We start from the raw sequence: 12,489 nt of genomic DNA on the forward strand, positions 1-12,489 counted from the left end.
GTGCAATGGAATATTCTGCCCTGTTTTCAGTAGTTTAATCACCTGGGGCCTGTAGAGTCCTGGTAAATCCATTTGCAAGACATCACGGAAGCAGCATTGAAGAAAAACATTGAGAATGGCAATCCAGAGGGACTGCTTATTTTCTGTTTCCTGAAATGTACTTGGATTTTTTTTCAGTCTGACCTAAGATTTCCTATGTTTACCCACAGAGCTATGGTGTATGTCTATAGAACATATAGTGCAGAAACTTCCTCTGAAGCACCACAATCATGGAAACAAACTGTCACAGATATGCCTTAGAGAAACGCCTTGTATTCTGGTCACATGTTTTCCAAAGGAACATTTTTATGCTGGGAAATATTATGTCACTTCAACAGTTTGGGGACTACTTTTCATTTGGGAATAGGCTTTGCCTGCTATTCTTTTTCAAAAGCTTTTTAATTTTTTAAAGTTTTTTTTTTTTTTCTTAATGTCAGTCTGCTTTTATTATTGTACATTTAATTTGGAGACTCAAAAAGTTGAAAATGAAGCAAAAAAAAGTATTGGTTTTGTTGGAACTATATTCCAGTGAGCTGAAAATAACATCTTGTGTCTTAAAATTTCCTTTTGCAGAGTATTATGGAATTATCTTTTTTTTTTTTTTTTTTCCCCATTTGTTTGTTTGTTTCCCCAATTTGGAAGAAAATTGCATAGAAGACTTGTGGAATTTTCCATGAAGTTAAAGTTCCAGCTTATTAGCTTGCTGGTATAGGCATCCAAGTGAGAAATTTGGAGTGAACGTATTCAGACAATTAAGCTTCATTTTCTGATCCCTAATTGCACACACACAGAGGGATTTAATTTAAACATGAGCTTCTTCAGTGCTAGCAATTGTGTGACCTGTTGTTTGACCCATAATTTTATTGAACAGAGCTTTGGTTAGGACTTTTTTTGTGAATTGTTCATCTCAGCTCTTCGTAACACACTTCCTGCTTGGTCTTGTTCACAGTTCCCAGGTTTAAAACCATATCCATCCTAAGCTGAGTTTTCTGCTGTAAAGACGCTATGGAACATCTCTTTCCAAGTCTCTTTGCTTGAAGACATTGGCAGCTGTAATTCATAATCTCTTCTTATAACCTAGAGAAATCACTGAAAGCATTTTAGGTATACATAAGGACTGTGACCTTAAGAGTACATTATGGATTAAGTTAATAGGTAATATTTATGGACCTTAGCTTATAATGACAGTATTTTTTCCCTCAGCAGCTGTGTGTTTTACTCTCTTGTGCCATATGCTGTTATTTTCACCCACAGAAATTGTGATTAAAATGCTGTCCAAAAAGAATGATGTCCTTTCATATAGGTTTTTGACCACTCTCCATCTGGAGGTCTCAGGGAGACCTTCAGCATCTCCATCTGGTACAATATTGTATCTCCTTGCTAAACACAGATGGAAGAGGGAAAAGAGTTTCTACTGATCAAACTCATATGAAGACTGAGGAAACAAGAGATTCAAAAGAATTCAGATAGTAAGGAGCACTTCAAGAAAGATTAGGGAAATTCTTCAGACATTTATCACAAACTATCCTCCAGATGCTCACTCCAATCTATCAGCATCCTCTGTTAACACAAGCCAAATCCCTTTCATCAAAATCCTGCCTTGGCTAGCTCTTAGGAAACCAAAGGCAAATAAATGGGGTGAAGGCATTGAGTCAAACAGCGACGTGCGATTTTCCATATTGTTTAAATCCTGAACTTTTGTGGTGCAGTTTTTGCCTGTGCTCCCTACCAGTGTCCCAGATCATGTTTGGACAGGCGAGGGACCATACCAGATAGATAGTTTTTCCAAGCCCACCCTGTTTTGAAAGGGGAAAAAAATCATCCGGATGGACATGAGCTGTGCATGCCACTTGCCCTCATGGTCAGAGGTCAGGCCCTAGCCATGTCTGCTTTTCTTCTATAGACACAGCCAGGAAGACCACACGTGTAGTGAAGAGGCTAATTTGCAATGTAATGAGATTTTAGTGACACACTTTCAGGGTCTCTGTGCCTTAACTCCCCTTTCTGCTGGAAGGAAAGTCTTCTGAGATTCGAAAGGTCATTCAGAGGTGAGGAGGAATCTACTGTGGGATGGAGTATGTGTGAAGAAGCGCTGTAGATAGCCTGAAGTAGATTGTTTGCTTATTCTCATTTTTCCTGGATGATTTAAAATGATCCAGAATAGGTTTCTCCCAGGGCTTTCAGGAGCCTGAGGTGGCCTGGAGATTCTCTGCTTGAAGCAGTTTTAGGTCTGCTCGAGCTGGAACCCTTACTGTATGCAGACTAATGTCATACATGTCTCCTTTGTACATGCCCTCATTGCTGCTCTCCCTCCTTAAACATGGACAGGTAATGCAACCCCAGCTGAATGTGGTCTGCGAATGTGGCCTATTCTTAGTGGGTTTTTAGGATGCCACAGCTATCAACAGCACCAGAGTGAACTGACATATTTAATGCCCATTGTTTTTGCAAGGGGCTGGATCCAAAGTGGTGCTGGGTGCCTCCTGAAAGGGAGCGAGCATGCTCTGAGAAGTCAGTGGGAGGTGAAAGCCCTCAGCATCTCTAAGACTGGGCCCAGCATGGTGCAGAAAAAGAACTGTTTCCTCCTAGTATGTACCTAATTGTATTGAATTGTTGTACTATTTCTACAGTGAGATAAGTTAATGAACCTCAGCTCATTATGCCCTAGTTTACTTAATAGTTCACATTATTATTTAAATGTGAAGCAGTAAGTATGCCAGCCTATAATTGTTTTTACTATTTCTCTTTTTTATTATAGTGCATCTGTAGTATGTGGTTTAATTACGTTTTACTCTATACTCTATATGTAAATGAAGAGAATGGTCTCTTTTTCTGTCTTACATGCAACAATGGTATTAGGGAAGGATTAGCAGCTGGATGGGTGAGGTCCAGCAATGGACGATGGGGGGATGCAGCAGGCAATCTGTGAGCAACCTCGGCCAAGCCATTGTGGGCTGCATTTTCCAAAGTAGGAGACCAGAGATCAGTGCACTGAGCAGCCCTCTGCCTCGTTTTGTGTGAGGCTCTTCTTTGCTGCCGAGGAAAACTGAGCAGCATGGTGTGAAACAGAGATACAGCTGTGAAATGGCTATAGATTTAGAAGTTAATGGGTAGTTTTTCAGCCCTGCTGAGTGCCCAGAGCTCCTGTTCTCTTCAGGGGAGTTGAAGCTGTAGAAAATTAGGCCACTGCTTTAGTTGCCTAAATAAAGATTTAGTTTCCTGGCTGTTATGAGCCTCAGTTCCGGCATACCCGTAAAAAGGATAACAGTCCTCTGGCAAAATATTGCTGCTTAGAAATGTCACAGTTTTTTCTTCACCACAAATCCCATCCACCTGGAAACTATTTGGGAGGAATAGGGAGAGCATGGAAACCTGCCTGTCATCAAAGCACAGGCCTCTGCCACTAACCCTGGAGTGACACACTTAGCACAAACACATCTGTTGGATCCACGTGAGGTGAGTTGAGAACTGGCTGAATGGCAGAGCCCAGAGGGCTGTGATAAGCAGTGCAGAGTCTAGTTGGAGGCCTGTAGCTAGTGCTGTGCCCCAAGGGTCAGTGCTTGGTCTGGTCTTATTCAACATATTCATCAATGACCTGGACGAGGAGACAGAGTGTACCCTCAGGAAATTCACTGATGATACAAAACTGGGAGGAGTGGCTGATAGACCAGAAGGCTGTGCTGTCATTCAGTGAGATTTTGGCAGACTAGAAAGTTGGGTGGAGAGGAACCAAATGAAATTCAAGAATGGCAAGTGTAGGGTCCTGCACCTAGGGAAGAATAACCCCAGGCACCAGTACAGGTCAGGGGTTGACCTGCTGGGAAGCAGCACTGTGGAGAAGGACCTGGGAGTCCTGGTGGACAACAAGATCTCCATGACCAGCAATGTGCCTTCGTGGTCAAGAAGGCCAATGGTATCCTGGGGTGCATTAAGAAGGGCATGGCCAGCAGGTCGAGGGAGGTTATCCTCCCCCTCTACTCTGCCCTGGTGAGGCCACATCTGGAGTTCTGTGTCCCCCAGTTCAAGGGCTCCCCAGTTCAAGAAAGCCAGGGAACTACTGGAGAGAGTCCAGCGGAGGGCTATGAGGATGATGAGGGGACTGGAGCATCTCTCGTATGAGGAAAGGCTGAGAGAGCTGGGGCTGTTTAGCCTGGAGAAGAGAAGACTGAGAGGGGATCTCATCAATGCTTATAAATATCTAAAGGGTGGATGTCTAGAGGATGGGGCCAGACTCTTTTCAGTGGTGCCCAGTGACAGGACAAGGGGCAACGGGCACAAACTGGAACACAGGAAGTTCCATCTCAATATGAGGAAAAACTTCTTCCCTCTGAGGGTGACTGAGCACTGGGACAGGCTGCCCAGAGAGGTTGTGGAGTCTCCTTCTCTGGAGAGATTCAAAACTTGTCTGGAAGCAATCCTGTGCAACCTGCTCTGGGTGATCCTGCAAGGGGTTTGGACTAGATGATCTCCAGAGGTCCCTTCCAACCCCTACCAATCTGTGATTCTGTGATTTCTGGCTCTGGAGCTGTCAGGTGGTACTTCCCATGTGTGTCCTAGTCTGTTGTCTTTGAGATAGTGGTGTCCTATCTCTAACTAATGAGTGCTTTTAGCAAGTAGGCAAGTTTCTGAAGCTAAGTTTTTTACCTCACAGTGTAAGCAGAAGAGAAGTTGAGGTCCATACTCATAATCCTGTGACTGGCCTAAGGCAGATGGAGTGCCTGGCAGCAGGAGGGTAGGAGAGTGTAGAAACGTGCAGAGCAGATGGAGAATGGAGCCCTGTGGGACCACTGATGAAAAATACCCCAGGCTCTTCGTCAGTAGCTTTTCTACAGGGTTTTAGATAAATAAATTCCAGAAATGCTCTGAGATTTGGCTGAAAGAGTCTTACAAAATTGCCCCATGTCTTTAAATATGAGGGAAAATAGTCTGCATTGATTTTATTGCATTTTGCAGTTAATATACTGTATGTCACATAATTAGTGGCTGTGTTGTAATGTACATACACAAGTGGGGAAAATAAAAGTAGAGAGAAGATTCAGCCTTAATTAGTGCTCCTTAAATGCTAGATGCTTACATATGCAACCATACTGGATCATTGGCGTACATGATGATTACTACCATTATCTAACAAACTATATTTCTCCTCCTGGAGATGAAATCTATCTAATGAGTCTAAAATTGTATAAATATGCAAGGTGTAATAAGGCAGACTGGGCTAAAAGACATTCACAACTTGGGGGAGCGGATGAATTTTAGACCAACTTTTTCACTCCGTGAAAAATGAATTGCATTCCTTATTTTTGAAAAAGACCTAAATGAAACCAGAAGCCGATAGGATGCTGATTGTTTCCTGATCCCCACTTGGTCTTCAGTGAATATTATTGCAATTCATTTTGTCCTTCTAAGTCATGCAGTTGAAATGTAATGATTTATCCTATAGAAAGAATGACTACCAAAATCCGAAATACTTCTTTCGTTTTATCACTATGATTCTTGTAAGTGCGGCCTCTGCCTGTAACTGCCATCTCCTGCTCCTCTGTCTCAGCGACCGGTGTCATCTGATCCTTTCTGCTGTGCTAAATCTATCTGATCGCACAAACGGAGTTTCAGAGGACACCAACAGCTATTGTCAAAAACCCAGGCTCCAATTGTGAATGTATTTTATGAAGTCTGACATGAGGGCTCACACTGTCTTACTGTCCCCAGCTTGTCAGAGCAAGCAATAGGCATTTTTCTCTATTTGTATCAGAGAACAGTAAATTCAAACCTAGCAGTGACTGCTGCCAACCCTACCTGCTGCACAAAGCTGGTTGTTCTCAGTTAAGAGTTGTTTTGCAGGAGGAATATAAGAACCATAATCAAATAATTATGGGGATGGAGAGGAGGAAGGGAGGGAAAGAGTCCTGAGGATCAAGATTACAAGGCATTACTGTCCAGCAGAAAGAGATTATTGTGGAAGCTTAAGAGAGATCTCGACATTGTAGAGTCACAGCAGAAAATAAAGATGCATTAAATAGACTTCTGATTTTGAGTTCCCTCCATTTTTGACCTCCACAACTGGGATGACCCTAGGAATGCAGAGTTTTTAAGGCTGGTTTTGGAGCTTTGGAGGAAATGTCCATTTGTACATGTTAAAATGGAACTCTCTGGAGAGAGAGTTTCTTTTTGGAAAACTTGACTCATATTCTTGGAAGCTAAAGACATCTAATGAACTATAACAAAAAAGCAAATATCTTTCCACATCTGTTTCTATTGCGGCACAGCTATGTAGTCTGGATATAATAGAAGTGCTTGGGAAAAGGTGCCCTTTGATTGTTACTTTGGGTTTTAAAGTGACAAGCTGTAAAGGGTGAAGACTGACTCTTTGATCTTGAAAAGCTTGAAAAGAGGGAGCTTTACTCTGCTCAAATAATTTCAGGTAATTGTAAGTAATCCGAATTGAGTCTCAGGGCTGCAGGGCTTTACATAAGTGATTCGCATTTGAAGAGGTTCTGAATAAACATGAATTCAGATTTCAGGAGCCTCTTTACACTATTAGACACTTTCAAGAAACTTTGATTAACCCTCTCAGGCTGAGGCGAGAGATAGCATGCCCACTGTGAAACAGGCATCAGCCTACAGGAGAAATGATGACAGAGGCTAGAAGGATGAAGGAAAAGGCTGTGGTTATGCTGTGTGTTAGTGCTAGCCAGATCTGCAAAAGATGCTGCCCTTTCTTTTGCACCTGGGGAATGGACAAGTCCAGGAGCATTATTAAATGAGCTAGTGTCAGCAGGAAGCATGAACTCGGGAGAGCCTTGTCCTGCTGAGATTTGTGGGGATACAAAATGCCTCAATGTCCACCTTACAGAGACAGATGTCCACGATACTGGTATTCAGCACTGAATGTCTGGTGCACACAGCCTGTCTGCAGCTCTGCAGCACTGGGATCAAACAACTCGATCTCTGCTGGACACAAGGCCTTTGGATCTAAGGAGACTCCATGAAGCAGAATCAGAGAGGTAGCCAGGGACAAGCCTGGTTTCAGCTGAGATAGAGTTAATTTTCTTCATTGTAGTTAGTATGGGGCTGTGGTTTGCATTTGTGCTGAAAACAGTGTTGATAGTATGGAGAAGTTATTGTTATATAGAGGTGTTTTTAGTTATTGATGAGCAGTGCTTACACAGAGCCAAGGTCTTTTCTGCTCCTCACCCAGTGAGTAGGCTGGGGGTGCACAAGGAGTTTGGAGGGGACACAGCCAGGACAGCTGACCCCAACTGGCCAAAGGGATATTCCATACCATATGACGTCATGCTCAAATTATAAGGGGCTTGGGGAAGAGGAAGGGCAGGTGGGGGGGCAGCAGTGTTCACAGTGATGACGTTTGTCTTCCCAAGTACCCATTAAGCGTGACAGAGCCCTGCTTTCCTGGAGATGGCTGAACACCTGCCTGCCCATGGGAAGTGGGGAATGAATTCTGTGTTTTGCTTTGCTTGTGCGTGTGGCTTTTGCTTTACCTATTAAACTGTCTTTATCTCAACCCACAAGTTTTCTTACTTTTACTCTTCTAATTCTCTCCCCCATCCCACTGAGGGGGAGTGAGTGAGTGTCTGCTTGGGGGTCAGCTACCAGCTGGGGTAAAACCACGACACGCAGTCATAAATCCATTTGCAGAGGTGGTCTTGAAAGCTTGTCAGCTGTCGAAGGCAGACACCTGTGCTCCATCAACAGAATCACTTCTGGACCCTCTGAAGGTAATGAGTATACTTTTTATAAAGAGGCATTTATCAACACTTAATGCTCTTGTTAGGCTGGACATGCAAAACAACACAAGTGCAGGAACACTGAAGCTCTTGCTGGTGCTGACAGACTTTGCTTTGGCATATCTAGCTGCCAATGTGGTCTCCAGCTCCACATAAGGCACTAAGGGTCCTATTACAATGTGCCACAAGAGTTAGTGTCTGTCTGGAAGACAGAGATACATTGGCTCAGAGTGAGACATGGACTAATTCTCATCCATCTACAAAAAGAGACATCTAAGAAGAGTTTTTTTAGAGATCTACAAAAACGTAAGTGGTATGAAAAAGATAAATGGAGTGTGTGATCATTTTCTTTTCCAATATGAGATTTAGGGGTCATCAAAGGCAAACCTGGAGACAAAGCCATCGAATTGAGATAGCTCTTCACACAACTTGAAGTTAAACTGTGGAACTCCTTGTCACAGGATATCATGGATGCTGCAAGATTGAATGAGTTCAAAATGGGATTAAACAGTTAACTGAAGGTCAAGGAAACCAAAGGCAATGCCTCCTTTTTTGAAAAGTCTCGAGATGAATATCGGTGGAGACTTGGGAAGCTATTTTTAGGGGAGTTATTTTTGCCTTTTTTTTAAACTATTGCCTGGGCATCCATTTCTGGCTACTGTTTTAGACAGGACACTAGAACAGAATGGGCCTTTGCTCTCTCTTGGCCGCTCCTAACATCCATGAAGAAGTTTTCTGGTTTCTGATCCAGTATCTGAGATCCTGCCTGTTGGACTGTGAGATGGTGTTAACTTTGTTAGATGGGGAGGCTCCAGCTGACACACCAGAGCTTGACCAAGCAGCTGCATCTGACATGTTGGGTTCTGGAGTGGGAGAAGACCATGGTGGTGAGATGAAAATGGGTGAAAGACCTGCACCCAGCCAATGCTGAGCTCCTCTGGGGAACAGCACAGAGTCTCAGAAGTGGCTGTAGGATACAGCAGGATGTACATCATCTCTTGTGTAAGGTTTTCACATTCATTAGTGCCTTTTTATTTTTAAGAGCTGTAGCAAGTTCTAATATCATTCTTAAATAACTTTATTTTTAGAGCATTTTATCTATTTATTTATCTATTTATTTATTCATTTATTTATTTATTTTGCAAAGATTTTAGTCTCCTCAAGATGCCAAACACTTCCAAATCAGATGAAGCACACATCAGGGACTCCCAGAACAGCAGCTACTTTAATTCAGTTCTACACTTGAAGATAATTAAAATAACTGCTGGCTGGGAAGTTGAATCTGGTTGTAAGGTTTTCAAAGAAGACAAGCTTGCTTTAGTCCCCCTGGGGAAGAGATTCCAAACTTTCTTTATTGAATCAAAAAAAAAAAAAAATCATTTTTCTTCAGACTGAAACTGTGCTTCTAAAACTAAATGTGTACATACTGGTATAGAGGGGTGGATTTTTTTTAATATGACTTTAGTCATATTAAAAAACAAAAAGTTTTTTAGTGTTCAGATTTTTGAAGTAAACAGACCAGATTTGATCTGATCTTTTCTTGAGATGTTCAGAGAAGGGTGGATTAGCAGGGATTAGGTGTGAGCATGGCTAAAGGTGAAAAATACGGAGAGAAAAACTGACAACAGTATTCATCTATGCATGCTTTCCTACTCTGATGCAATCCAAAGTTGAAGAGTTTGATTTGAATCACCACTCATATAGACCCAGATAAGCACTAGAGTGTTTTAAATGAAGCCAAGCATTTAGAGAATACTCAAAGTCAATTACACCATCTCAATTTGAGGGGCAGTAATTTACTAAAATAGCGTTAACTCAATCTCTTGAAACTCTCTGGCCATAATCTAATGTTTCTCCTTGTTTGCAGCCTTTAAATCAAACCTAGACAGATAAAAAAGTCATTGAAGGCTCACTGAACAATATTTCTGGGTGGCTGCAAATTCTGTAGTTATTACAATATGAATCAAATGGGAAGACAGGGTGAGAAGACACCTCCTGTGAATAGGGCAGGGACCTTTCCACTGGACAGTCTTTTTACTGAATTGTATATACTGGAAAATAGCTGGAGAACATCTGATTTATACTAAGAAATAGAATCAAGAGAAGTTTCTGAAATATTAATGGAAATCTGAGTGGATGAGAAAACAGCAAGACCAAAGTCATTGTTTGAAGAGGAATGGTTCGGAAGCTGTGCTTCAGTTGTGGTATTTCTCCTTAACGCGTGAGTCATTCCATCCACAGCTGCTTCAAAGCAAACATGCAGGAGGATAAAACGGGCACGTTGAAGAGAGATGGTTTTGGATCACTGAATCAAAGAGACCATCCACGTGTCTGTCTTTCTGAAGAAGTGAAGACAAACTAGCAGAGTGGAGGCAGACTATTGCTCAGCATGTGTATTTTGCTCTTCACCTCACCTGTTTATGTATCTCTTAAAATATTGTAATTCTATGCTAAGCTAATTATCAGTCTACAGCTTGATGGTATTTCAGTATCATTCAGTGCATCAGAAAAAGACACATCTGTTTTCTTAAAATATTTCACACCATTGCAGAAGTTGCCAATTTTTTAATGTATTCTCAAGGGCATTCTCAATACAGTTATAATTTTCTCTGTAATGTCAAGAAACAAGAAATTTCCTTAAGATTCAAATGATGCTTATGAGGTTATTTTTACTCACATTTTACTGAATGTCAAACTTTATTTATGGTATTTTTCTTGTAGAAGAATCAATGACTGTCATGTTAGCCATCAAATAAACCCAGGCCTTGTTAAAGGTTAGAGTATGAAAAGTGCCTATGGCATGGAGTTACTGTTTTCCCTCTGAAATTTAGCCTGAGAGTTATTAAATCTTGGTGGGTCACTTTTATTATTAGAACACACCTTAGAACTCTGGAAGGTCTTAATACTTCAGGCTGTTAATGCAGTGAGGGCAATCCTATGTTATACAATATTTAAAACATATAAAGTTGCACCTCTTCTGAGTATTAAAGTTCCATTCTTAGAAGAAAAAAGGGTGTTTGCCCTCATGCTCTACTCAAAATCCAGCTAAATTAACTGCACTAGGGCTACTTTAGTTTACTGAATTTGCTAGAAATATCTTTGTTTCAACTCTACATATGGAATGACAGTGATGCTGTTTCAGGTGTGCTTGTATTGTCTGTCTGTGTGTTATGCAATATTGTTGTGCAAATACACATTTGCTTACGGGTAAAACTGAAAGCTAGACTGGGAATAGTTTCACAGCTTTTTGGCTAGAGGTGCACAGGCAGTAAGGGGCTATATCGGATTCCAGTATTTGCACCAATTTATATTATATATACGTAGAGCGGATTTTCTTCACCTTAGGCATGTGCCATACCATGATCACTTACCCATCTTAATTCAATGATTTGCCTTTAAATCCCTGTGGGGAATCTAGGCTGTAGAACCAATAGTGTCCTTTCTCTCAATCAAGTCTCTCAACATATACAATTTTTTTTGTCTTTCCAACTGAAGCATATTGCTGGGTTTCTGTTTGTGGTTTTCCATTCTTCAGAGTTTGGTGTCAGCATGTCAGGACTTTTCAAGCATCAGAAATTGACTTTTGGGTAACTGATGTACTTTAAAAACTTTTTTGTGTCATAACGAGCACCTCTGTGAATGTAGCATTCTGGTCATTCAAGGGAGATGGACAACTAGATAACATGTTGTCTACCTAGCCTTTAGTAAAACCTTTGACACCATTTCCCACAGCATTCTCCTGGAGAAACTGGCTGCTCATTGCATGGATGGGCGTAATCTTCACTGGGTTAAAAACTGGGTAGATGGCTAGGCCCAAAGTTGTGGTGAATGGAGTTAAATCCAATTGGCAGCCAGTCACAAGTGGTGTTCCCCAGGGCTCAGTTCTGGGGCCAGTTCTCTTGAATATCTTTATCAATCATCTGGACAAGGGGATCGAGTGCACTCTCAGTCAGTTTGCAGACGACACCAAGTTGTGCGGGAGTGTTGATCTGCTTGAGGGTGGAAAGGCTCTACAGAGGGATCTGGACAGGCTGGATCAATGGGCCAAGGCCAACTGTATGAGGTTCAACAAGGCCAAGGGCTGGGTCCTGCACTTGGGTCACAACAACCCCAGGCAACGCTACAGGCTTGGGGAAGAGTGGCTGGAAAGCTGCGCAGTAGAAGAGGACCTGGGGGTGTTGGTCAACAGATGGCTGAACATGAGCCAGCAGTGTGCCCAGGTGACCAAGAAGGCCAACAGCATCCTGGCTTGTATCAGAAGTAGTGGCCAGCAGGATCAGGGCAGTGATCATCCCCCTGTACTGGGCACTGGTGAGGCCGCACTTCTGTCACTGTGATCAGTTGTGGGCCCTTCACTACAAGAAAGATATTGAGGTGCTGGAGCCTGTCCAAAGACCAACAAAGCTGGTGAAGGGTCTAGAGCACAAGTCTGATGAGGAGCGGCTGAGGGAACTGAAGTTGTTTAGCCTGGAGAAAAGGAGGCTGAGGGGAGACCTTCTTGCTCTCTACAACTACCTGAAAGGAGGTTGTAACCAGGTGGGTGTCAGTCTCTTCTCCCAAATAACAAGTGATAGGACAAGACAAAGCCTTGCGGGGGGGCATCGGTACAAGAAAAACATGGATCTGTTAGAGTAGGTCCAGAGGAGGGCTGGAACATGTCTCTTGTGAAGAAAGGCTGAGAGAGTTGGGGTTGTTCAGCCTGGAGAAG

Source organism: Balearica regulorum, chromosome 1 (genome assembly GCF_011004875.1).
Source record: "Balearica regulorum gibbericeps isolate bBalReg1 chromosome 1, bBalReg1.pri, whole genome shotgun sequence".
Classification (NCBI taxonomy): domain Eukaryota; kingdom Metazoa; phylum Chordata; class Aves; order Gruiformes; family Gruidae; genus Balearica; species Balearica regulorum.